General features: G+C 40.6%; 1 protein-coding gene and 1 long non-coding RNA gene across 10 annotated transcripts in view; both read right to left on the bottom strand.

The window, feature by feature from the left end:
* IQSEC1 (IQ motif and Sec7 domain ArfGEF 1) overlaps positions 1 to 25,046 on the bottom strand; it is a 447,788-nt gene that overhangs the window by 224,358 nt on the left and 198,384 nt on the right. The gene's annotated exons all lie outside the window — the stretch shown is intronic.
* On the bottom strand, positions 11,079 to 12,919 carry LOC125430075. The gene is made up of 2 exons (XR_007244094.1): positions 11,958 to 12,919; positions 11,079 to 11,476 (listed from the first exon to the last, which is right to left on the bottom strand). It is a non-coding gene; the product is annotated as an uncharacterized LOC125430075 (long non-coding RNA).

Here is a 25,046-nt window from a genome sequence, read left to right as displayed (position 1 = left end):
TTTATTGCATGCCCAAGGGCTCTCTGATATCCAGAGGCATTTCTAAATATTTTAATAGATCCTCAGATCTGTAGTCTACATTACAAATTGCTTTTGAAATGTTCCCAGATTACCAGTGCACATTGTCACACATCTTTACACACACACAACTGCAGTACCACCTAGCCTCAAGATCACAAAACTAGGAGCTTATCTTTGGTTTGAATGTCAATGTCACATCTGGGATACCCCATTTTGAATCTCAGTTTGCCAGTGGCATACCTAAAAAAAATGGTGCCCAGGGCAAGTTCTGAAATTGCATCCAGGTGCCATCCCCCCAAATTGTGTCCTCCCCCAAATTGCATCCTTACCCCAAAATGGTGTCCCCAGAGTTGGGACAGACTGAAAGGGTGCCTTTGCCTACCTCTCTGAGTCTCCAGTGGGCAAGAAGCGAGCTGACAGGTGGACAGTCTGGTGGGCAGCAGGCAGGTTGATAGCAGATAAGAGAGCAGGCAGCAGCTGAGCAGTAGGTTGCCTGACTTGAGGGGGGAGGTAACCTGCTGCTTGTGTCCACCACTGATCACCTGTATGGCAGGTGGGTAGCAGGGGAGCAGGCAGCAGCCAAGCAGCGGGCAGGAAGTGGGCAGCCTGATCTTTGGGAAGGATGTGTGCCTGCTGCCTGGGCCCACTGCTGATCACCTACATGGTGTGATGGATTCACCAAGCAGAGGGCAGGCGGATGGTAGTGGCGGCACAAGGGCCTTCCTGGCATGTGAGGGAGAGGAAGGGAGGGGGCAGGGTGGGTGCCCCCCACATTACTGAAGCAAATGGTGCCTGGGTCAAATGTCCCTGCTGACCCCCAATATACGCCACTGAGGTTGTCCCCACTGACCCCCAATATACGCCACTGGAGGCTCATGGGCTGACCTTGGCCCAGCCACTTTCAGTTATCTTACCTCACAGGGTTGTTCCATTACAGACAAAATAACAAGAGAAAATGACATAATCTGTGATTTGGGTATTTATTGGTAAGAGAAGTTGGGTATACATATTAAAATGTACAAAAAAATTCCACCTAGATTATAAAACTTTTCAGAATCGAGTACAGGACAGAATTGATGTATTTTCTTCCAAGGCCATGATATGAACGTCAATATTTCTAGTGTTACCAACGTAGAAAGATAGAGGCTCTACCAACAACAAAGAAAGCATTTTACTGTGTTAAATAATTCTATATTTTCTCTAGCTCTGTATTATTTTATGCAATAGAGAAATCCATACATGACTTCAGAAAGCTTTCTGTTAATTTAATGTGCATAATCTCTACCTATTTGCATAGCAAAAAGTTATAAAATACAGGAAATTGGCATCTGCTTCCTACTCTTCAGAGAAAATTCAAAAGTAAGATTAATATTGTAGTTCAGTGTAAAAAAAGAAAAGAAACCTTATGAGTATGATTAAGACTGTCACATCTGTTCCAAGAAATGGTGTGTCTATCAAAAGCACTGACATGATACAGGAGAGATAATAAAGTTATTATGTTTTACCTACATACTGTGTTCTTGCAGCTATCTTGACACACACAATAGTTGAGGCCCTTAATGGCTAATTGAAACTGTTTTCTTTTCCATTTTAAAGAGTTACGGATAAAACTAAACAATGAACAATCCAAGATAGAGCAAACATGATGAATGAGAACAACACGATGAATGAAACTTGCTGCATCAGAGCACCCTCTAGCTTCAATACGCAGGTATCCTTATCAAATGCAATTTGCCATATATTCAGAATGTAATGATTTGATTAGTCTAGTCATACCCTTTTCAAATCCAACTGCAGACTCAAAAGCATTTTATTACTCATACTGTTGCATTTTTCAGTTTTGACAAGACTGAATTGCTCCATAATGTTGCTATTAAAAGCCAGATTTTATTATGACTCATTATGCATTAATCATGTTCAGTGAGTAGGAAGCACTATAATTTTTATCTGAATAAAACAAAATGTGAAACAGTTTACATTCTGGCTCAGGCTTAAGCTGCTATTATCAACAATTGACTCTACCTACAGAAGTAACCTTGTGAAATTAAGAGATAAATTTCAAAGATTAAAAATAAACCAACAACTTTCAGCAAGAACTTTACAAATTCAACTGTTCCAAACATGGCCATTATAAGTTACAGTTCCCCACTTGAATTCCAAGTTCTGTAATCAATGGACATTTTCTACAGTCTTTGACTTTGTTCAGTTAGCATACATGCCCCCATGTTTTTCTTAGTATTTCAGCACCATTCTTTTTTTTCTTTACAGAAACATGAAATAGTGACTATGCAGACATATGTAGCAGATCTTTGCTCCAAAATTTGTGCACTTCCTCTCCCAGTACCCTCAAAACATTTCCCTTCCTTTGCCAACGTTGTATAGTGTCACATCAGTACCAATTCTAGCTATGCTGTAAGCTAAATCAAAATTTTTACAATTTTGATTACTTTGAGTCTGCCCTCAAAGACAACAAAAACTCCAGCTGGTGCAGAACTTTGATTATTATCAGAAAGTAGAATGAATACACATATTACACCTATTCTTAAATTGGTTCATCCAGTACTGATTAGTTTTTAGGTGCAATTGAAGGTAATAAGTATCACCCACAAAGCTCTTCATATGTGACACTTATTACCTTGAATTTAACCCCCTCCACAAGCTCTTCATGCCACTACCTGGATAGCCTACAGTAGCCTGATCTTGTCAGATCTTGGAAGCTAAGCAAAGTTGGCCCTGGCTAGCATCTGGATGGGAGTCCTCCAAGGAATACCACAGTCACTATATAGAGGCAAGAAATGGCTAACTCCTGAATGTCTCTTGCCTTGAAAGCTGCACAGGGTTGCTATAAATCAGCTGTGTCTCAATATCAAAAACAACAAACAAACCAAGGAACAAAATAAACCTCTTCATGGCCTTAGATCCATATATCTAAAGGACAGCCTCTCCTGATACACCACACAGTGACAGCTACACCCATTTGAGCAAAGGCAACTGAAGGTTATACTGCAAATGGGTAAACATCAGCAGCTGTTCATTCTTGAACATTCTCTGCTTTGGTTCTTAGGTTTGGAAAGACTGCCCTGAGGAGTAACATCTTTGAGTTATAAATTCAACTAGCCCCAAAGCCCATTTTAACCTTAAATAAAATAGGCTCTAGAAAGGGGGGACACCAGAAGAGGCTCTACTCCCCCCTTCTTCCCCCCAGGAGTCTGCTCACACACCAGCGTGCACCCAAGGCAGACTTACCTTGCCATTCCTTTCAAGGCTCCCTATTAAGCAATATGAAAATACAGAAGAGAACACCAATTCATAAATCAAGATCTGCACAGAGTCTCACTGCACAGAGTCTCACAGCACAGCACAGCAGTGGCTGCAATTGCTCCTTAAAAAGATCCCTGGGATGATCTTCTTCTTTGCCATAAAAGAAGCAAAGTATGAGACAATCATGCTATTAAACTTATAACTAGCATATAATTATTGAGTGTTCAGATTTTGTTTGCTTGTTTCTTGTTCACAGTATCCCTGTTCAATAAACTGATTTCTGAATCCAAGAGTATGATTATTTCAGGGAGATTGTCTGATCCTGACACAGGGCCATGGACAGAATACCAAATTTGTTTGTTTGTTTTTTCCTGCAAGACATTATTGTGGCATCATATTAAACTTGTTTTGTACATGAAGAAAATGGGTTTCTTCATATCAGTGAAGCGAACAGGATACTAATAGAAATAAGAATGCCACCCAAAAGCTTTCTGTTTTTAAAAAGGTGTATGGTAGGATTTTACAAATTGAAAGATCTATTCAGGCAGCACTGAAGGCACAAGCTGTACTGCCAGATATGGAAAGAAATCAGAAGGAAGGACAATCCTTCTTCCCAATACTAATGGAGCTTTTCTTTTCCATTTTATGAAGCAATTAATTTGCTTCCTTAAAACTAAGACAAGCTAATGAGCAAACTATTCTGCCAGTTTCAATAGTGATGACCAAGACATACAGGCATGTTCCATTTAAAATGGATAAAGGGACACTTTTACACAGCCAGCTTCCACTGAAGGTTCACTTTTTTACCATACACACGCTGTTTAAAGACATTATGATGACTAAAGCAAAGAATTTCACATGCAAAGAATATCTGTTGACTTGGAACTTAATAATTAAAAAGAATCAAAACCAAGCAATGACACTCCATGCAACAACTAGTAAAGATCCAATTTGCACTGCTTTTCTTTTTTTAAACAAATGGAACAATTAACGGTAACTATGGTGACACTAATCAGCATTTCTTTTTTAAAACACATACCCCCTTACAAACTGGCATCAGAATGAAATATTTGACCCTTGAGGCACTTTCACCTTGGTCTTCACACAAACACATTGTTAATTAGATCAAAAGACCCCAAAATTTCAGCATGTGAAAAGGAGTAATTACAGCATTTTATTTTACAGTGCTGAGGGCGGAGGTAATTATTGTTTATGCCTGTGAAAAAGACAAGTATGTCACAACAAAATAAGTCCTTACACTATCTTTATTTAGGGCTTCCTAAATAAAGTACCGGTAACTGGTTAAATAAATGCCAGGCGGACCCACCCATTTTAAAATGTGTTCTCTCTCTCTCTCTCTCTCTCTCTCTCTCTCTCTCTCTCTCTCTCACACACACACACACACACACACACACTCACTCACTCACTCACTCTAATCCTGAAGCAGTGGCTAGAGTAATGGATAGCAATCAGGGAAACCCAGGTTAAAATTGCCACTCTGGTAGGTCCACACTGAGAAAAAGAGTGGAATATAAGTAGACAAATAGAAATAAAGAGAATACTGTAAGCCTAGCTGATTATTGCAAGGAATCATGGTAATGGACTGGGATTAGTTGGTGACTACAGAACTCCAAAGCTAAATGCAGGCCTATGGCTAGAACTTTTATGGCAGGGTTAATTACAGAATGCTGGGAGGGACTGATGGAAATCATAGTCCATGAACATCTGGAGGGCCATAGGTTGGATACCCCTGCTCTAGAACATCTGAGCAACTGAAACTTATAAGGTCTAAGTAAGATCTATGCCAGTGCCTGAAAACTGAAATCTAAACTGAAGTTGTATGCATTTATCTCTTGCCTGCTTTGGATCCATTTAGGTTTTCTGCTATCCCATCTCATCTGTTTAACAAATTTTATTTCTGTTCATTGAACCTGCCTCATTATTTTTTGGTGCCTTGATGATGGAATTTGCCATAATAACAGGTTTCTTTCACCTTTTGTGGGGTTATAGGGCTGAACAATAGCATTATAAATCACTTCATGCCAACCCAAGCAGCTCAGTCATTAAGGAAGAATGTCTGAGTAGCTCAGTCAGAGTGTGTTTAATCTAGAAGTAAGGAGGATGAAGAGACCTGTCACAAACATCATTAAAACAACTATAAAAATAATTTTAAAACACAGCTAAAATACATATAAAACAAACAAAATACACACAAAACATAAAATGTGGGTTAGGAAGGAGGAATCATTGAGGTACTGAATGAAACAAAAAAGTTTTCACCTGCTAGAAGAAGACAGAAAGAGAAGGGGACAACAAATCTCCGCAAGGACAAAGTTCTAGAAGTTTGGTACCATCACTGAGAAGGCCCTCTCCCAAGTTGCTACCTAATGTCAGAAAGTGGAGGTACCTAAAGCAGGGCCTCCAAAGATAACAGCAACTGCTGAGCAGTTTCATAAATATTAGGTGGTCTTTCAGGTAAACTGGTCCCAAACCATAGAGAGCTTTAAAGGTCAAGACCAGCATCTTGAGTTATGCCCACAAACAAACTGAAAGCCAGTGTAGGTGGGCAAAAACTAGGGTGTTATGGTTCCAGTCAACAGCCTGGCTGTACTGTTTTTTATCAACTGAAGTTTCCAAACAGCTTTCAAGGGCAGCCCCTGTAACGTGCATTGCAGTAGTCTAGTCTAGGTGTAACCAACAACAATTGCCAGATCCTTTCTATCCTGAAAAGGCTACAGCTGGTTAATCAGTCAAAGCTAGCAAAAAGCACTCTTGGCCACAGCTGCCAGTTGCTTATCCAGCAGTAGGCCTGGGTCTAAGAACACCCCCAGACTATGGAGTTGTTGCTTCAACATTAGTGCAACCCCATTTAAATTGGTTGACTATTCCAGGTCAGACATTCTGCCTATCAGTAGCACTTCTGTCTTGTCAATGTATTAGCCCCTATCCACTCCACAGCTGCATCCAGGCACTGGTTCAGAGTTTTATTTATTTATTTATTTATTTATTTATTTATTTATTTATTTATTAATTACATTTTTATACCGCCCTCCCCCGGAGGGCTCAGGGCGGTGTACAACACTAACAGACAGACAATAAAACAAATAAAATAATTAAGACTTAAAATGCAGCAGCGTTCAGCTATCGAACCCGATTTAAATTTAAGTTTAAAAAGAGATGGCCTCCGACTATTAAACTCCTCTTAAGAGTGGGACAGTGGGTCTAGAATGTTACACAGCGTGTTTGTTTGTTATGGGCACCCACATCAGCAGCTGGTCTCCCCGAAGGCCCGGTGGAAAAGCTCAGTCTTACAGGCCCTGCAGAACTCATTGAGGTCCCGTAGGGCCCGGACAGTTGGAGGGAGAGCATTCCACCAGGCAGGGGCCAGGGCCGTAAAAGCCCTGGCCCTGGTGGAGGCCAGCCGCATCATAGAGGGGGCGGGGATCACCAGCAAATTGGCCTCCGCAGAACGCAGGGACCAACGTGGGACATATGGGGCCAGACGGTCTCATAGATACGAGGGTCCCAGGCCGCGCAAGGCTCTGCTTCAACCAACCAGCAACCGCCTCCAAACAATGCTGCAGAGCTGCAGGGGCAGTGACGGCTCCCCCCTCCATCGACAGAATGAGCTGGGTGTCATCAGCATACTGGTGACAGACCAGCCCAAAGCTCCGTACTAGCTGAGCAAGGGGTTGCATATAGATGTTAAATAGCAGCGGGGACAACAGAGCTCCCTGAGGTACACCACAATGAAGCGGGCACCCTTGGGAGGCCTTGTCCCCGCACCACACTTGCTGACTCCGGTCCCGGAGAAACGAGGCAATCCATTGAAGGACAGTGCCCCGCACCCCGGAAGCGGCCAGGCGGTGGGTCAAAAGATCGTGATCGACCAGTTTCTACTGCCTCGGGATCAACTGGAAATGCAAGATAGAGCTGAGAGTCATGTGCATATTCATGATAACGCAGCCCAAATTCCCAGTTGATTTCATCCAGTGGTTTATGTATAAAAAGTATAGGGGACAAGACAGGACCTTGTGCTATCCCATCAGTCAAAGACCAAAGGGTTGAACAGCAGTCCCTCAAGCCCCCCCTTCTGAAATCTATCCTCCAGGAAAGACCAGATCCACCAAAGAAGTGATTCCAAAGCCCAGTCCAGATAGGAATTTCAGAAGAAAACCATGATTGATGGTACTGAAAACAGCTGAAAAGTCCAGAAGAATCAATGGAGTCGCATTCAATCTCTTGATACGAGTCATCCACTAGAGCGACCAAGCCTGTTTGAGTCCCATAATCAGGTCTGAAACCAGACTGGATGGTATCTAAACAATCTGCCTCATTGTCCAGCAAGGTTCTCATCATGCCCATCAATGGGCTGGTACCTGGTGATATCATAGCCATAGCCATATTAGTAGTGACCTATACTGCATGGTATTTATGAGGATATATATTCACAGTTGGATGACCTTGGAGTTGACTTTGGGCTAGCCAAAATTCTCTCAGAACTTTCTAAGCCTTAGAAAGGAGTTTGCAAGCTGGTTTGAACCCTTTATGGTTGAAAAAAATGGGTATAAATCCAAACTCCTCTTCTTCTCTTCTTCAGTTGTGGAGCTTTGAAGAAATGAGTTGTTAACCAACATTTTTAAAAATGTGCTAAGTGTAAAGTGTAGTGCAGCTATGAGTAATAAATTCTTGCATCTGTAATTTATGTATGCCTAGTTCTCACATGGATAGACAGAAGCAACCATATACCTGTAACATGGCATGCTATCACCTATCAAATGAAAATGTGATTTGCTTCTGGGCCCTTCATTGATTTAACCTGTTTAGAGATATTTGTCTCAAGAGATTTTGCAAAGCTTAAGACACTGGTAGTAGTAAGATGCAAAAGTGTTGAAAAAACTTAGTAACGAGGAGAAAACATTTAATTATTATTTTATTAACTTGTGAATCATTACACTAGGTAGGTAGATGTGTGTGGTTCCTGCGATTATTGTGTAGTGGGGAGGGGGATCTCTGCACATCTTCCAGATTTGACCTCTACCACTGCTGCAGCACAACAACAGGTCAGGAAAAGTATGATTTAATCTATTGCTCTCTCTTTCCCTGTGTGCTCCCTCCCAGGAGTCTCCTACCAGTCCTGTGCAAATACTATCCCATTGCATCATCTTGGTCCAGCTTCACCCTTTCCCTCCTTTTATCTCACCTCAACAGCCACAGCCTCTTTCCCTCTCTAGGCCCTTCTGCAAGCCTGCAAACTTTCCTTGCTCCCCATTCTCTGCAACTTTCTTAAGTACAGCCTCCTTGGATTCAATCCCACATGTTTTCAAGCTCCCATCAACTGCTGCCTACCCCTTTCTCTCAACTGGACAGCTCCTTTCCTTTGGTTGCTTCTCTCAGTCCAGTAAATTATTTCCAAGCAGGATGTTGTGGGTTTTCTGGGTTGTTTCTTAAGATGCCAGCCACAGATGCAGGCAAAATGTCAGGAGAAAATGCTACTGGAACATGGCCATACAACCCGGAAAACCACAACATCCTAGTAATTCCGGCTGTGAAAGCCTTCAACAACACATATTTCCAAGCAATTTCTAGCCTCAAATTGGTTAGACCCCTTGGGGAAAAAACTATAGCAACTTGAATGAAAGAGGGATGAGATGGAGGTTAGGGCAGAATTACCTACCCCACAATGCTCATTCCCAGGCCCTAATTCTTTCATCCCAAGACATATAATCTGTAAGAGGACTGAAAAAGCATATTTGCTATTTCCTGTCGTCACTTTTCAACTGATAGGCACAAAGAACATCCAGCTCTTATTAGGATGTTTTTAATTATTTTCTTTTTTACTTTTCAACGTAATTTTATTCTGCCAAGTAAAAATCTACAGTCTTGTCATACTCTGAGCTGGGAAATTCCTAGAGAACTGGGGGTAGAATATGGGAGTGTTGTGAAATGTAACCTTAGTTAAGGGGTTGGAACAGGGAGGAGCAGCAATAGGAAACAGGAAGCTAGTAGAGAAAAAGACTGGGAGAGCTAAGGTGCGGCTGCATAAGCAAAGCCTGAGAAGGAACTGTTTGTTCTTTTCATTTTGTGCTATTGAAGTTCAATTAATAGTTTGTCATACCAATACCTGAAGTTGCTGGCATTAATAAGACATGGAAGGTGGGGTTTGGGGGAGGGGAGGAACGTCAACTGGTATAATGCCATAGAGCTTATCCCTCAAAGCAGCTATTTTCTGCAGGAGAACATATCTGGAGATCACTTGTAATCTGAGAGATTTCCAGGCCCCATCTAGTGGCTGGCAACCTCCTCTATTTCTGTAGCTTGTCTGGTTTTACTGTTCTCTACTAGGTCACAAGATCACTAACACTGCAGTCCTAACATCTCAAAGGCCCCTTCCGCACACGCAAAATAATGTGTTTTTAAACCACTTTCACAACTGTTTGCAAGTGGATTTTGCCATTCCGCACAGCTTCAAAGAGCACTGAAAGCAGTTTGAAAGTGCATTATTCTGCTTGTGCAGAATGAGCCTAAGATTAAGTCCTAGAGAATAGACCTGGTTAGGATTTGTTCTCTAAATTGATTATTGGAAAGTACAATACTCTTAATTGACTTCTGTGCATGTTCACAGCAAGTCTAAAAGCTTTGTGTGAATATTTTTATATGTTCGTTTTATCCAGCCTCCATTCAATTTAGGATGGCAAACGTAACTCTCTTCTATGTTTTCCTAATAGTCTTATTAGGTAAATTAGGCTTACAGAATGCAGCTGGCCCAAGGTCTCTGTTGAGCTTCATGACTGTTTGGATTTCAGCATAGCTTTCTTAGGTATGAGTAAACCCTTTAAATGCCACATTGTGCTTTTAAAAATCTCTTCCTTGATCTAGAAATTATTTCTTTACTGAAATAAACTATTTGTAATAATGACCTGACTGGATAGCCTAGACTAGCATCTTGTCAGATCTCAGAAGCTAAGCAGGACAGACTCTGGCAAGTATTTGGTATTCTGAAAAAAATACCAGGATAGTGACATGGAGATAGACAATGGCAAACTACCTCTGAATGTCTTTTGCTTTGAAAACTCAACAGGATCTCCATAAGTCAGATCTGACTTGACAGCCAACAAAAAGAATACTACCAAGAAGTTAAGAAACAGTACTAAAAAATTAAGTGCAGCGTTTTAATAGATAAAAGAAACAGCCAAAAATGTTATACTTGAATAGTTCAGCAAATCACTCAGCATTTTAAAATGCAACCCACCAGATGTCATGGTTGCATGGCCTTATTTACTCATTAGGAAATTTCATGTCCAACTTTACACAAGAGAACCTTAGTTACATTTACCTTCAAAATACTTTCCATCTTCATCAAGGGCAGATGTGAACTTTCACACAACTTGAAAATGAAATTATTTTAGTCCACTGAAGCTAAGTTTGATCTTCTCACTCAAATGCCATGAGTCATTGCTTTGCCATACATTTAATTGGTATGTAACTAACTGACAAGTAAACTCTTTTGGAAACTGAGGAAATATTAATCTGATAGACAAATTTAAAATATATTGTAGTAGAATGAAAATGTGAAAGGAGATAGATCAAACCTTCAGGTTCCAAAGACTAGAAAAATTCAGGCCCAGCTGCAAATTTTGTATCCTTATGTTAAAATGTAGTTGTATGACATTGAAAGGTCTTAGGACAATGTCTTGAAAGACAGAGAGAAAGGTCATGAAAATTTCAGAGTTACTAATAATACTTCAGATACATGTTAATGCCCTCAGGTCTTTATGTAATGAAACTGTACAGAATGCAGGTTGGTAACACTTTTTATTTTAGTTCAAAATATGTGAATTTTACATGTCAAGTTTACATTTCATATTTGTTAAGATCACACAAGAAAAGAGAGACAGAGCGAGAACAGGAGAGTTGTGCAAACATGAAGTAGAAAATGCAGAGTGGAAATTACCAGTCAGTTATATAACATTCTGAGTAGTTTTGAATTTGACATAAACCAGAACCTTTACTGTATCCATGCAAATTAGTGTCAGTTCCATACACACCAGTCAGAGAAAGAAGAGGAAGTGGAATGTACAGATGTAGTACTCTGACTGCACAGAATAGCGACTCAAAACTTCTCTGTTATCTTGAAGATGGACTAATAGACCCAGAAGGTGGACAACAGAACTGGTGTGGAACATTATCTTCCCTGCCAAGGAGTGGAAAAAGAGAGATAGAGGAACAGAATCACAAAGGGACATTATTGTGAGTATACAGAATTTAAAAAGAACACAGCCCATTTGTAAGCAACTTGTCAGTTGATAGAGGATTAGAACTGTTCAGAAAACTTGAAAACTTAATAGAATTTGAATAACATTTTTGGCTTATTCTAATAAGTTCTGAAGTGTGAGTCTTTCTACCTGTCTTGGAAACATGCTTTACTTATTTTGCCTTCATTTTAAAAGGCTTTTATTTAATAGGTCACATGAGAAAAAATTCAGTTTTTAAGTACATCTATAGTAACAGATTCCATAAAGAATGATTTTTTACAGATACGGCTGAACTGTCTTTAAAAAAAAAGTACATGAAAAACTCTGCTTACAGAGTCTCCCAAGTTGCCAGAATCATGAGTAATGCTACAAACCATAAGTTAAACACTTTAGTATACAAAAGCAATATGGAATACCTACATCTGTAAAGCTATATTGTACTTTAGGGTGGGAGGGAAGAATGCTGGCTTAGTGCGAAGCTTGCATGAAGTCACATCTTTATCAGTAGTACCACCACCAGTGGCCATTTCCTTTCATTAAATAACAGGCTAAAGAATAAGGATGGAAAGGAACATGATAAAGGATGAAAATAAGATCACAAAAAATGCTACTCCTCATGTTTTCCCCATGTTCCATACAAGAAAGAAGTGAAATTATCAGCTGAATAGTTTGAACAGATTTTTCTGTACGACATGACTATCTGAATAAAGGATACCACATTACATGATAGCAATAATATAGTAGTATGGGTTATTTTACAGATTTGCTTATTTGAACAAGGAAAAAACCCCAAAACCTGCTACCTCATAATCTGCTTTTGAAACTATTCTATTTTTTCAAAAGTGGTCTGTCATGTAGCATTACGAAATGAGAAACACAAATCCCACTGAGTCTTAAGGTTAGTCATTTCAAAAATTGTGAGATATATAAGTAAAACAATAATACTACTAGTATTGTCTTTTTATGTAGGCCAGCTCATGTATCCAGGGCCAATTTTGGCCAAGAAATATTTTTCTAAAATTTGGGTTGATGTTTTATATAAATAGAAACAAGACTACAGCTATTACATTGATACATTTTAGAAGTCTTCATGTGTATAATGGGCTAAATCGGCAGCCCCATCCAAATGGAAGGCAGTGGGCCACAGTGCCAATGTGGCACCATCCTGCCACTCCTATAGAGGCTTCCAAGTGGTGTGGGGAGGCTCATAAATCTCAAAAGTCTCCCTACCATCGAGAAGCCTCAATGAACCCAAAAGGTGACCTAGATCCAAATTGCTGCCCACCAGCAAAGGAGCTAACTAAGGCCCTTTCCGCATGGGCCTCTATGCGCCCCCACGCTGGCAAGAATTCTGCCAGCGTGGGGGTGGAGGCGCTGTAATATATTCCTTCCCTCTCCCACTTCCCTCTCCCACTTACCTTGTCGCTGTCGTCGCCCTGCTGGCCTCCTAAGCCCCGCCCACGCTGCCCTCCGACCTCCAGGGGTCGGAGGACAGCGAGGGAGGGACTTAGGAGGCCAGTAGGGCGACGACAGCGACAAGGTAAGTGGGAGAGGGAAGGGGAAACAGCGTGTTCCCGGTGGTGCTGTTCACACCGCGCCGCCGGGAAGACGCTGTTCCCTCAAAAACAACCCTTTAAAGGGTTGTTTTTTAGGATAGCCTGACGCCACCCTGAGGGAGGGGAAGGGGAGCCAGGTCGGCGCTGCTGCGTTTCAGCAGCGCCGCCTGTGCGAATGGCGGCCTGGGAACAGCGTTTTTGCCGTTCCCAGGCTGCCTTTTTTGGCCTGTGCAGAAAGGGCCTAAGATTGGCTCATCCCCTGGCCACAACCACTGACAGCAGGGCCCCTGGGATGCTGGTGAGGTGTCCAGTGCCGTGTTCCAGTGCCAGGGGGTGGGCAGTGGCTACACGCCGGCAAAATCACTCCAGGCTAAGTGCCCTGGAGAGGGTGAAGCTACTGGCATGGCAACAAGGCACTACCAGGAGCAGATTTGGCCTCCCTTAAGATTTGGCCCCTCCCAGGAGCATACCCCCCCTTGCCATCGTTGACTGGATTTTTTTTTGAGCCAAGGACTAAACAGCCAAGGTGTGTTCCATTAAATTTCATTACCAGGAAACCCACCTAAGATCTATTTTTCTTACCATTGTTTCTTTCATTCTGAGAATATATTACAGAAACTTTGGAAAATATGACTATATGGAAATCCCACAAAACAGCCACAGTGAGAATTAAAATATAGAAGAAAGTGTGGGTGGTAAAAGCAAGTAATCATGCCTGTTCAGCTTTTATAAAATATTTTGTTAAAGATTACCCACAAGGCTAAATTATTGCCCATCATATCTGTGCCAAAGGAAACATTCTGTTTCCTACTAATTTCAAAACTCACAGTGCTGAAATAGACACTTTTCTCTTACAGTGTTAAAAGTGGACACATGATTCAGAGCCACATATTTCTACCATACAGATCCTTTTTTCAGAAATCACAAAGTGTGTTCTCAACTTTCACTATTTACAAAATAATGATAAACAACAACATTGCTTGTCACCAGACTGAGCAGTAGGGTTAACCATTATCAATTCTTTCTTCTTGACTCTGGAAACAGAAACTGATCAGAATGTTACAAATCATGATTTATTAAAACCAAAAAAGTCACTAATTTCAAGGTTAGAACAATACGCTCAGAATAATGGGTTTACCTCATAGAGGTGCTGAACATACATTATGCAGGTAGGTACTGCCAGAAAATAATGAGATTTCTTTGGTACTATAACATCCTTTGCAATATCTTTTTGCTTTCACAGGCATCACTGGGGGAAAAAGAAGAGAAAACGTCTCCAGTTTCAAATGTTTAGAGGATGGTTCTGCAGAAAACATTGTGGACAAAAATGAACATGACAATTCAGAAGTGTCAGTAATGTAAACAGAAAGAGAAATAGTTTGATTATAATGGGAAGTGTTATGTAATTTCATGGGCATGACAAAAATAAATTAATACATATTGAAGATGAAATTATGTTGAAAAAAAGCAAAAACTATGGGAAAGGGTTTATAAGATGTGAATATGATTTCCATTTGTATGTTGGAATTATATGATTAAAAACTGAAATAAACTTCTATCTAGGCTTCTTTATTACAATATAGAAAAGTACTTGGGTATATTTTTCATACTGCACTTTATATTCCTTGTATGTTAAAAATAGCAAGTTTTAGAAGGTAGCACAATCTTTTTTTTAAAAAAAAAAATAAACACTTTGTTCTAAAATTAAAAAACTGCATGGACAATTCCCCTCTTAAATATTTTAGCCTAAATTTCCATAGTCTTTTAACAACAAATAAATACAAAAGAGTTCAAATAAATAAATGGGGATTGGGATGTGCTAAAAAGTTTAATGTGTAATAATGCTTTAATCCCCTTGAAAGCAGAAGTCTGTGTTTCTAAAATGTGGACTAGATTTTAGGCACATCTATACACAGATGATTGGTGCCATAAGCAATTTCTAGGTCAAATATCAGTCTATAAGTCCATCCCAAGCCAAAAAAGATTAAACATAGAAGCACCCTGTGATACACATCTTCTGGCTGAGTAAATGAAACACCTGTGATTTATAGTTTCAATGCTGATACTGCACGGTTCACTGGCCATTACCCTAATAGCGTTCTTTGTTTTTACTTTTGGACCAAAATGCCTGTAAACTACTAACTCTGTCTCCATTATGAATGCAACCTTTATAACATCCATAGATAACCTCTTGTGCAGGTTATATATCAAAAGGATAGAGATTTTGCAAATATTTTGCCAATTTTAAATAACAGTTCAAGAGAGGAACCAGGAAATTACAGGCCAACCAGTTTGATATCTTTACCAGACAAATCAGTAAAAACTGTAATCAAAGATAGAATTGTTAGGCACATAGAGGAACAAAGCCTGCTGAGGAAAATCAACATGACTTCTGCAAAGGGAAGTCCAGCCTCACAAACCTTTTGAAATTATCCGAGGAAGTGAAAAAACATGTAGGTAAGGGTGATGGGGTGTGCATTTGGCAAAAGCCGAACCAAAAAACCCCCCTAAACTATCTTATCAGTATTTTTCAGGGTTCTTTTATCCTCCAAAAATTAGCAGTGATTTAAGGGAGCTGAAAAGCAGAGTCGGAATATTTTTTTTACCGTTATTTTGGCCCACTTGGCCCTCTCCCCCTCACTTACCTGCTGACTGGGTCTTGAAGCTGCAGGCGGTGCAGAGCTGAATGCTGCTTGGCAGGGCCCAGCATTCAGCTTTGTGTTGCCACAAATATCCATTCAGTCTTGAAGGCAGCAAATGGTGCAGAGTTAAATGCTCCTGGGAGCTCATTGTTCAGTTCTGCAGTGCTGCCTCCATTGGTGGAACTAGGGACCCCAGAGGGGGCAGATGATCTAGGTGCCATTTGCCTGGGTCAAGTGGGGAATGCATTTTGACTTCCTGCCCCCACCCAGCCCTTGGCTGAACTGCCCCCCATTGAACTCCCCCACCACTGACACAAAACTCCCTGCCACTGCAGCCTCCCAACCCTCCCTAGCAAACCTTTTCCTCCTCCAAGTGGAACCAGCTGGCAACACACTGGAGGCACAGTTAAGGCGAGGGAAGCTTCTACCCCCAGTGTGTTGCCCACCAGTGCTGTTTGGAGGAGGAAAAGGTTTGTTTGGGGAGAAGTTGTGGGAACAGTGGCACAGCAGTGGTGGGGGAGTTCAGCGGAGTGGGGGCAGCGGGGGAGTTCATTGTCAGGAACTGGGCATGGCACCTGAAGCAAGCCCCAGGAACTGTTTTCTGGTAGTATACCATTGACTGCCTTTGACTTCAAAGATAGCAGCAGCACATAGCTGAACACTGGGTCACTGGAGTTCAATGTTCAGATCTGTACTGCTGACTCCAACGTGTGGGTCTGGAAGCAGAAGCACAGAGCTGAAAACTGGGAGGAAGCAGAAATTATTCGAGTTTAGGTTTAATAAATCCAAACATTTTCCAGAAAAATCCCCCTCTGATAATTGCTTAAAGTAATAGTCACTTTGTCAGGATGCTTTGCCAGATGAACCACTGTTCTGATCCAGCAAGGCTCTTCTTATGACTTGGCAACCCTAGTTAAACACAGAGCAATGAAGAATCTTTGTGGTCAGTCAAATGATTACCTTTCTATCTGAAAAGTTTGATTCACTGAGCCAGGTGTACAAATTTAGTGATAAATTATGGCCAGCTAGGCGCTTCTTTTTGCTGTGCAGAAAAGCAGCAAAATTAGCAAGTTCACTACATCTTTAGTAGACTGTCCCATATGGCAGGATACCTGTATTTGGCTTATAGGCCTGCTCTACAGCAAAGACCTTGATATACAAAAACAAATAGGTTTGCCATCTTGAATTAACTCTATTGTGAGGACATACAAGTGGTTAACAAATTCACTGTATTAAAAGGTAAATATGACAGAAGAAAGTCAAACAATGAAAAACAGAAGAGAAAATGCTGAAAATTATGGAAGACGAATATGCAACATAATTATAGAGGCAACATACATATTATCAAAGCAACACACCATGCACTTGCATTTACAGATTTAGGATTCACTGCTGATTTTATATGGTTTACTAGTACAGTGTGAGCTAGAAGATTTTTCAGCATCATTGTACTGCTATTTGAACAAATGTTATTCATGAGCTGGCAAATGATCACTATCTACATCAAAAGTAAAATGAATTAAGAAAGAGCTAATTAAATATTCAGTGTACTCATAATTTCTATATCACTAAATCTACTGGCTGGCAATCTGTGATATACTATAGATATATCTTACCTTCATTTGAATTTTTTTTTGCTAATAAGCAGCTTGAAGGGGGGGGACCTTGCAGTGCTGACTATTTTCTCTTGTCCTGCAGTTATTCTAGTAATGACAGTAAGATATTTTCTTGCCTGAGGCAGTGTCAGCAGTAGCCACACCCTCTGCTCCAACATTGCCCTCTCACCCACGAGCCAGAGGAGAGAATTTTCTTCATCCCTCCAACCATTTTTAAAACAGTGTAGCAATCCATTTCTCCCACAAGATGTTTTTCCCCCCTATGAGCGTCTGGTCATCATTTTAGCTGCTCTGGCAACAGGCAACAAAAAATGATGGTCAAACTTTTGCAACAAAAATAAATCTTTTCAGAGATCAGCAAATTGCTGATTCTGTTTTTAAATAGGTCTGAAAGAGATAAACACAAGTATCTCCTTTGCCTCCAGTATGGGTGTGCGGGTGGATGATTGCTGGCAAATGGGACAAAAGATTGCCAGCTTTCAAAATCCATCAACTGAGGTGACTGCCTTATGTGACCCTAATAGTGCGATTCTAAGGAGAGTTACTCTTGTTTACACCCATTCATTTCAGCGGATCTTCACTGAAGCAACCCTGCATAGGATTGTGCTGTAAGAGCTTGGCACTTGATATAAAAAGAAAAAAAATAATGGACTTAGACCGGAATAACTTTCCTTAGGATTGCACTGATAGTCGACTGTTGAATTCCTCCCCCCGCCCCACAGGATACTTGATGTATGCTAGTTTCTAAAAGAGATTTCTTTCTAACCAACTTAGTGCCCTATCTCAGGGTACCTAACTATAGCTCCTGTCCATCTGCCTTTGATCAGATACCATCAGATGGAGGATGCATGTGGCATGACCAGTGAAAGACAAGCACTTGCATCATACAGCTGAAAAAATAACTTTCCCCTTGTGACAGAAGCCCCTGATTTGAAAACAGCAGCAGCTAAGGACCCAGTGTGATTCTAACTGATTAATCAGTTTAATTTGCACACCCCTTTTGACCTCTGCACCAGTATTAACATTTATATTGCGTTGACAAGTTACACAGATGTGTCAAGTTGTACAGATCTCAGTATCCTATATGTTCCCTAAGCACATGAGAAACATGCACCATGCAAGCGTCCCCACTGAGTACAACTGTTCACATCGTAAATATAAATACTGGGGAGCCCAGAGATAATATTCTACCTATCTATGGAAATCCTACATAGAACTAATACTACAAATTTAGTTACATAGAGTTTAAAAATTCATCTTGTATTTTTGTAGCATTCTTTTTAATCATAGAGAGCTACAAAAAGTCAGACTTTTCCATGAAAGGAAGAAGTGACTGGACCATATCTACTCTTACCTGTACTCTGACTGTGTGGCAGGGACAGCTAGCTTGGTATGGTACAATGGAGCTGGACAGCAAAACTGGTGCAGAGTATTTATAGACCTACGACACAAGGAAAAACAAAGTCAACACACCAAGTGTCTAGTAAGGGGCTTTCTAATGGAAAGGTAGATGCTAACTGTTATATCTAAAATGTCAGGGAGTTTGTTTCTCCAAAAAAATTCAAACTGTCAGTTCCAATTCACAGAAAACAAAGTCCTCACAAAATTTATGCATACAATCAGAAATAAATTTGATAAGTGATTGCAATGATAAGCCAATTTTTTGTCAGGTAAAAAAACAAAGCCTAAAAACAAGCCAAGTTTAAAATTGATTTCTTTGCTGTGTTATGTGGAACTATCATAGCGAAGATAAAATTTAAAGATTACTTATAATTTCTGAAGAAATGTGAAACATTTGAAACTGTTGATTACTCTGCACCAGTCAAGCTGTGTATGCTTGTGTTTTGTGTTTTAGCTACTCCAAAATGTACCATGTTTTGAGGAACAAAAATAGAAGAAAGCATGGACATATATACTCAATAACCTACACTTTAATCATACAATTACCTTTTTAACTGTAAATTAATTCCCTTGAGAAGGAAACACCACAGATTAAAATATGGATGTATGCTCAATAAATCATCTTGAACTATGAAAAAACAGAAATTTTACATTTTGATTCTTAAGTTATCTCTGAATACATCTCTACAAGTACAAGAGGAGACCAAAATAAAAATAATCACAATGCATCGACAAAGTAACACAAAGCAATAGACCAAAAGAAAATATAAAATGCACAGTTGTGCTTGGTATTTGACATTTTTCTGTGGAAATAGTAGGCATGGTTTAGTATTGAAAATATTGTATGATGATACCACAAAATCAAATTTCCTGACTACAGTAACTTTGATAGCAATAATGAAAATCCAAGCCAATGATCTGATAAAAATGGCATTCACTAGTTGTGATCTGTTTTGTAAAATAAAACTTGAAAGTTTTCATGACAAGAATAAAATATACATACAAAATTCCATTTGGTCCCCTTTATTTCTTTTGCTTACACACTTCCCTAGGAGCTTCAAAAGAAAAATGTATTTTTAGCTCCAGGTGATGAAAGAGAGGGTCCAATGAGGTCACCCTCTTAAAAGATCAAAACAGAGAGTTAAGCAGAAAAATGTCATACTGTCTCCAGAAAGAGTGGGGAGAATATTCTACCTCTATTAAGTTGAAAATAGATTGCTATGCTTAAAGCTGCTTCATGATCAATGGAAAAAGAAACAATGGAAAAAGAAACCAATGTTCAATAATTGAGAGCCAATCAGGTGAAACTGAAGTAGCAATGAGGTCTTTAAGGATGTTTTTATCTTGGATGGCATAGATTTTACTACAAAAGATGAAAAACGGATCATGCATCTGTCAGGAACAGCTTTCTGTTAATCATACAAAGGGGGATTAAGCAGGAGAAGAATGGACAGCAAGAGAAGAAAGGATTCTGTTCCATGGTTGCCATGTGGCTAAGAGCAGGTGCACACTGATCTGGAGGAACCGGGTTTGATTCCCAGCTCTGCCGCTTGAGCTGTGGAGGCTTATCTGAGAAATTCAGATTAGCCTGTACACTCCCACACACACCAGCTGGGTGACCTTGGGCTAGTCACAGTTCTTCGGAGCTCTCTCAGCCCCACCCACCTCACAGGGTGTTTGTTGTGAGGGGGGAAGGGAAAGGAGATTGTAAGCCCCTTTGAGTCTCCTACAGGAGAGAAAGGGGGGATATAAATCCAAACTCTTCTTCTTCTTCTTCTTCTTCTTCTTCTTCTTCTTCTTCTTCTTCTTCTTCTTCTTCTTCTTCTTCTTCTTCTTCTTCTTCTTCTTCTTCTTCTTCTTCTTCTTCTCTCTTCCATTCACACACAAAAACAGCACCTGATTCGCTGGAGGACAGAGTGGCTGGAAAGAAGGAGAATAAGACAGGCTCTTGGCTTCTGGAATACTGAATTTCAAATAAAGAGATAGGGGAGAGAGTTTTCCCAATATTAGAGATTAGGTGCTTAGAAAATACAGATCATCTACCTAGGGCTGTCGTTCCCAAACTTTTTTGGGCTTCTGCCCCCTTGGCTCCCAGGCCACATTCCTAGTGCCTCCCCCAATATGTGATCATACATAGTGGTTTAGCTAGGAGGGCATGGGGGGCTGGAGCCCCTGGCCCCACTTTCTAGGAGGGGGACAGCAGGGTAGCACTCCCCTCACAGCTGTGCCCCATCCTGAACTCTGGAGAGTTCAAGCAGAGGTACAGTTGAGAGTCAGTGAGTAGGGCTCGCCCACCCCCCCATATGGAGGTCAGGAATGGCAAGGGCCTATTTGTGCCTGGCTCAGAATGAGCTTGGCTACTATAAAGCCTCTAGCTTTATAATGTTGGCTCCACCCCAAACTCCACCTTGGGGTGGTGTTAACAGTATAAAGCTGGAGCTGGTGATCTCAGAGACTCAGTTGGATCCTGGCCTCAGCAGGGGTAGGGTTGAACTTTAAACTACAGGCTTGAAGCCTGCAGTTTAAAGCTAGATGTGGGTCACCTGAAGCCAGCATCAAATGTGTCCTTCTCACTCCCAAACTCCATGTGAAGTTTGAGAGTGGAGTGGGCTCCCTCCATGTGGAGCTCCAGTTCAGGGAAGGGATGCAGCTACGCCCCTGAACACATTCCTTTTTCGTGATATTACATCTACTACAAATTCAAAACAGCTTCTAAAACTGTAAACACACATATATATTTTACTAATAAAACATGACCTAGTAAAATTAAACCAATTGATTCAGCTGCTTTAGCAATATGAAAGGGTATATTTGCATCTCACACATTATATCTTCATTGTTTAATGAATGGATGTGCTTGGTGGAGGGATATCAGTTGCTCAACATCAGGCTACAAGGCACTAAGACGAAGTTTTAGATCCCCACATTCAGTAAATTTTCAGTCTGTTTCGCTGCTTGGAAAGAAACTGGGTGATTGCACTGAAGCCCCACTTTACTAAATATGATGTTGAGAAGGCAAGAGAGTACATTTTGACTTTGTCCCACAGTGCAGGGTAGTGATCAGGAAGGTCTTTTTGAGAGAACCATGTAAATTGGGCACAGAAATTGAGTAATAAAGATGCCTTTGCTGGCTCTTCGCCTTGGCTCCCCTTCACCCCAGCTGCACAGCAAGGAAAGTGCTGCTGCTTTTCCTTTTAAAAAATCTTGTCTTACAAAGCAGAAGTGATAGAATTTTTTGCCTTGGCTTCACATCTTAACTCCCTCCCTCCCCAGGCTACACAGTGAGGAGAGTGCTGTTGCAAAAAACTTGCCTTGCAACAGGGCTCTTTGCCTTGAGTCTCTCCCACCCCCCACCCCCCACCCCCCACCCCCCACCCCAAGGTTGCACGGCAAGAAACCTTGCCTTGCAAATCAGCAGCAATGGGGCTCTTGCCTTGCAACAGGCCTCTTTGCCTTGAGTCTCTCTCCCCCCCCCCCCATAGGCTACACAGCAAGGGGAAAAGAAATACTGCCTTGTAAAGCAGCAGTGATGGAGCGCTTTGTCTTGGCTCCCTGCACTCCCCAGGCAACACAGAGAGGAGAATGCTGTTGCTTTTCCTTTTTTAAAAAAATCTTGCCTTGTAATGCAGGCGTGACAGAGCTTTCTGCCTTGGCTCACCACCACCTCAAGCTACACAGCAAGGAAAGTGTTGCTGCTTTTCCTTTAAAACTCACCAGTCACCCGGATGGAAGGACAAGACCTTTTTCCTACCAGCTGGCTTAGGAATCCCTGCACTTGACCCCACTCCCATCCCAAGATCTTCTGCTGCCTCCTACTGCCCTCAAATTCCTCACCATCCTCCTTGATGTTTCCACAGTCCCCAGATTCCCCACTATGGGATCTTCAACCTAAGGTAAGGTCACAAGAGCAACAAAGTGAGCTTTTCAAAGTCTTGCATCCAAAGACTTATAATCAATTAAGACTTGAAACTTGTTGTCAGCAGAAGCTGAAGGTTAGATAATGACAGAAGCTTCATGAGCCATCCAGTTTCCAATATGGGCTCATTTTGTGTAGTATACACTTCCTCAGAAATCGTCTGTAGTGCTCTTGGAATAATTTATTGTTTCAAATATCATTTCTAATTCGAATCTTGCCCAAAAGGCTTCCTGAGATCAAAAACGATCTGCTGCAGGGTCTGACTATTTAAGACCATTGCATAAAACTTGTAACTTTACCCTAGGTGGATAATTTGTAATTGTGGTTACCTGTATAAATGTTGTAATTTAGAAACTATCATCTTAACCATCATCGTTACGGGGGGGGGGGGGTTATGGTCTTTTATTGCTATAATTCTAAATGACTTTGCTAGCAATTGCTTGGGTAGAAAATAAGACTGAGCAGAGGGTGTGTGTGAAAGAGAAAGTCCTCTTTCCCCTTCCTGTTTTATCAGAAATGCCAGTGAACATGTACATATTAGCTTGTTTTTTTCAAACTTGAGCTTCTGCTGACAAGTCTTAACTACCTATAAATCTTTGGACTAAGATTTTGAAAAGCTCATGTTGTATAAAATGTTGCTCTAGTGGCTTTACCCTGGGTGGGATGGGATGTTTAAAAATGCAATCTCATGTCTAGAAAAGATGAAACTGTTGCCCTAGGAACACTACCTCACTTTATTCCACTGCACTGATACAACATATGTGGAGAAAAAAGGGTTTGTGTGGCATGAGGAAAGCGCCGATGTAGCAGAAATGCAATCCTTTACCAGATAATTTGGTCCCAGCCTTCCCAGATCACTGGATCATTGGACCCCAACTCAACAACTTAAAAACACTGAACAGAAAGAGGAAAGCTACCAGTCTGGAAGCAACTTTTCAAAGGGCTTTCACTAAGAAATTGCACAGCAAGCACTTTGTATGAAAGTGGCCCTAGTCCATTCTGATAAGCCAGAAGAGTTTTGAGAATTGGAGGGTCCCCCCCCCCAACTACCAATTTTTAAGTGTAAACAGGTCATGAACAAAAAAAGTTTATTGTTAAAACGACACTGACTAGGAACATTATATCATCATTATAGCTTTTTATATTACAAGTGGAAATAGTTTTCATACAATCACTTCATACAAATAAGTTCTTTTTAAAAATTCTGCAGCCACATCCCCATTTTTAAAAATTACAATTCTGTTAGCCAGTTTACACTAACTAGTTTTGTCTAGTGTAGACAAAATGATGTAGTTATTATTATGGTATGCGGAAAAAAAGAGGTTTCATCTCCTAGGTATCTGGGTCAGCAACGGAGCCGGAGCCAGAGAATCTGGAGCAACTTGTGATAGTCTACCTTTAATGTGATTGGTGCAAGAGACTGTGACTCTGTTCCTATGGAAGACTGTTGCTGGGCAAAGTGCTAGCTTGACCATTATAAAGGCAATGTATAGAACTCTGTATGTATTCTTTAGGCTTCTTGCTTATCTTACTGCTTAGTCCTGTGTAGCTTTAGAACTTTGTATAGTGTTTGCATGCTGCAACTACCAAGTAAAGCCTTCCTGTGGAAAGAACATCTCTTGTGAAGTGTCTTATTCCAAGAAAGTGGGAGGCTCCTGAGTGTATGCAGTTGGACTACTAGACCTCTTTGTCTACTATGGGTAGCTCTGCTCTACTCTGCTGATAGTTATTTGGACTACAGATATGTAGATTCTATTATACATCTTTGAATTTATATTGTAATTTGAAAGGACTATCCAGGCAAACATAATTTTGCATTGCTGAGGCATTACTGTTCAATAATCATGTGGAATTAGAGTTATATCAGTAATTCAACACTGCACTTTTTAATAGCTCCCCATTATGTCTACCCACAAGCAAGAACCATTTGATACAATACTTCCTTCCAACCTCTCAAAGTGTTGAAATTTATACTGAATTAATATTTGTTCTTTTCTCTTCTTTCCCCACAATGCTCATACAATCTTTGCTAGCCGCAGCAACCTTTGTTCCCAGCAGCAGGGAAAATTGAAGAAAGAAATAATGCCTGATACCTTATCCCTTCCTGCACACACTTAAGACATGCAATCACACCTTGCCACTATCTTCCTCCACAGTAATAAAATTAAAGTTCAAAATTACTACTTCTACTTTCTGATCTTTCCTTCACTCATTTTTTTAAAAAATCCTTCATTAACATTTATTTCATTCACGCATCTTTAACAATGTAACATCATGAGCTTAGGCTATTCTATCTTTAAAGAAGAAGAAGAGTTGGATTTATATCCCCCCTTTCTCTCCTGTAAAGAGACTCAAAGGTGCTTACAAACTCCTTTCCC

The sequence above is a fragment of the Sphaerodactylus townsendi genome, linkage group LG03 (assembly GCF_021028975.2).
Source record: "Sphaerodactylus townsendi isolate TG3544 linkage group LG03, MPM_Stown_v2.3, whole genome shotgun sequence".
Classification (NCBI taxonomy): domain Eukaryota; kingdom Metazoa; phylum Chordata; class Lepidosauria; order Squamata; family Sphaerodactylidae; genus Sphaerodactylus; species Sphaerodactylus townsendi.
The sequence above is the reverse complement of the archived record's forward strand: the minus strand, read 5'-3'. Positions and strand labels throughout refer to the sequence as shown.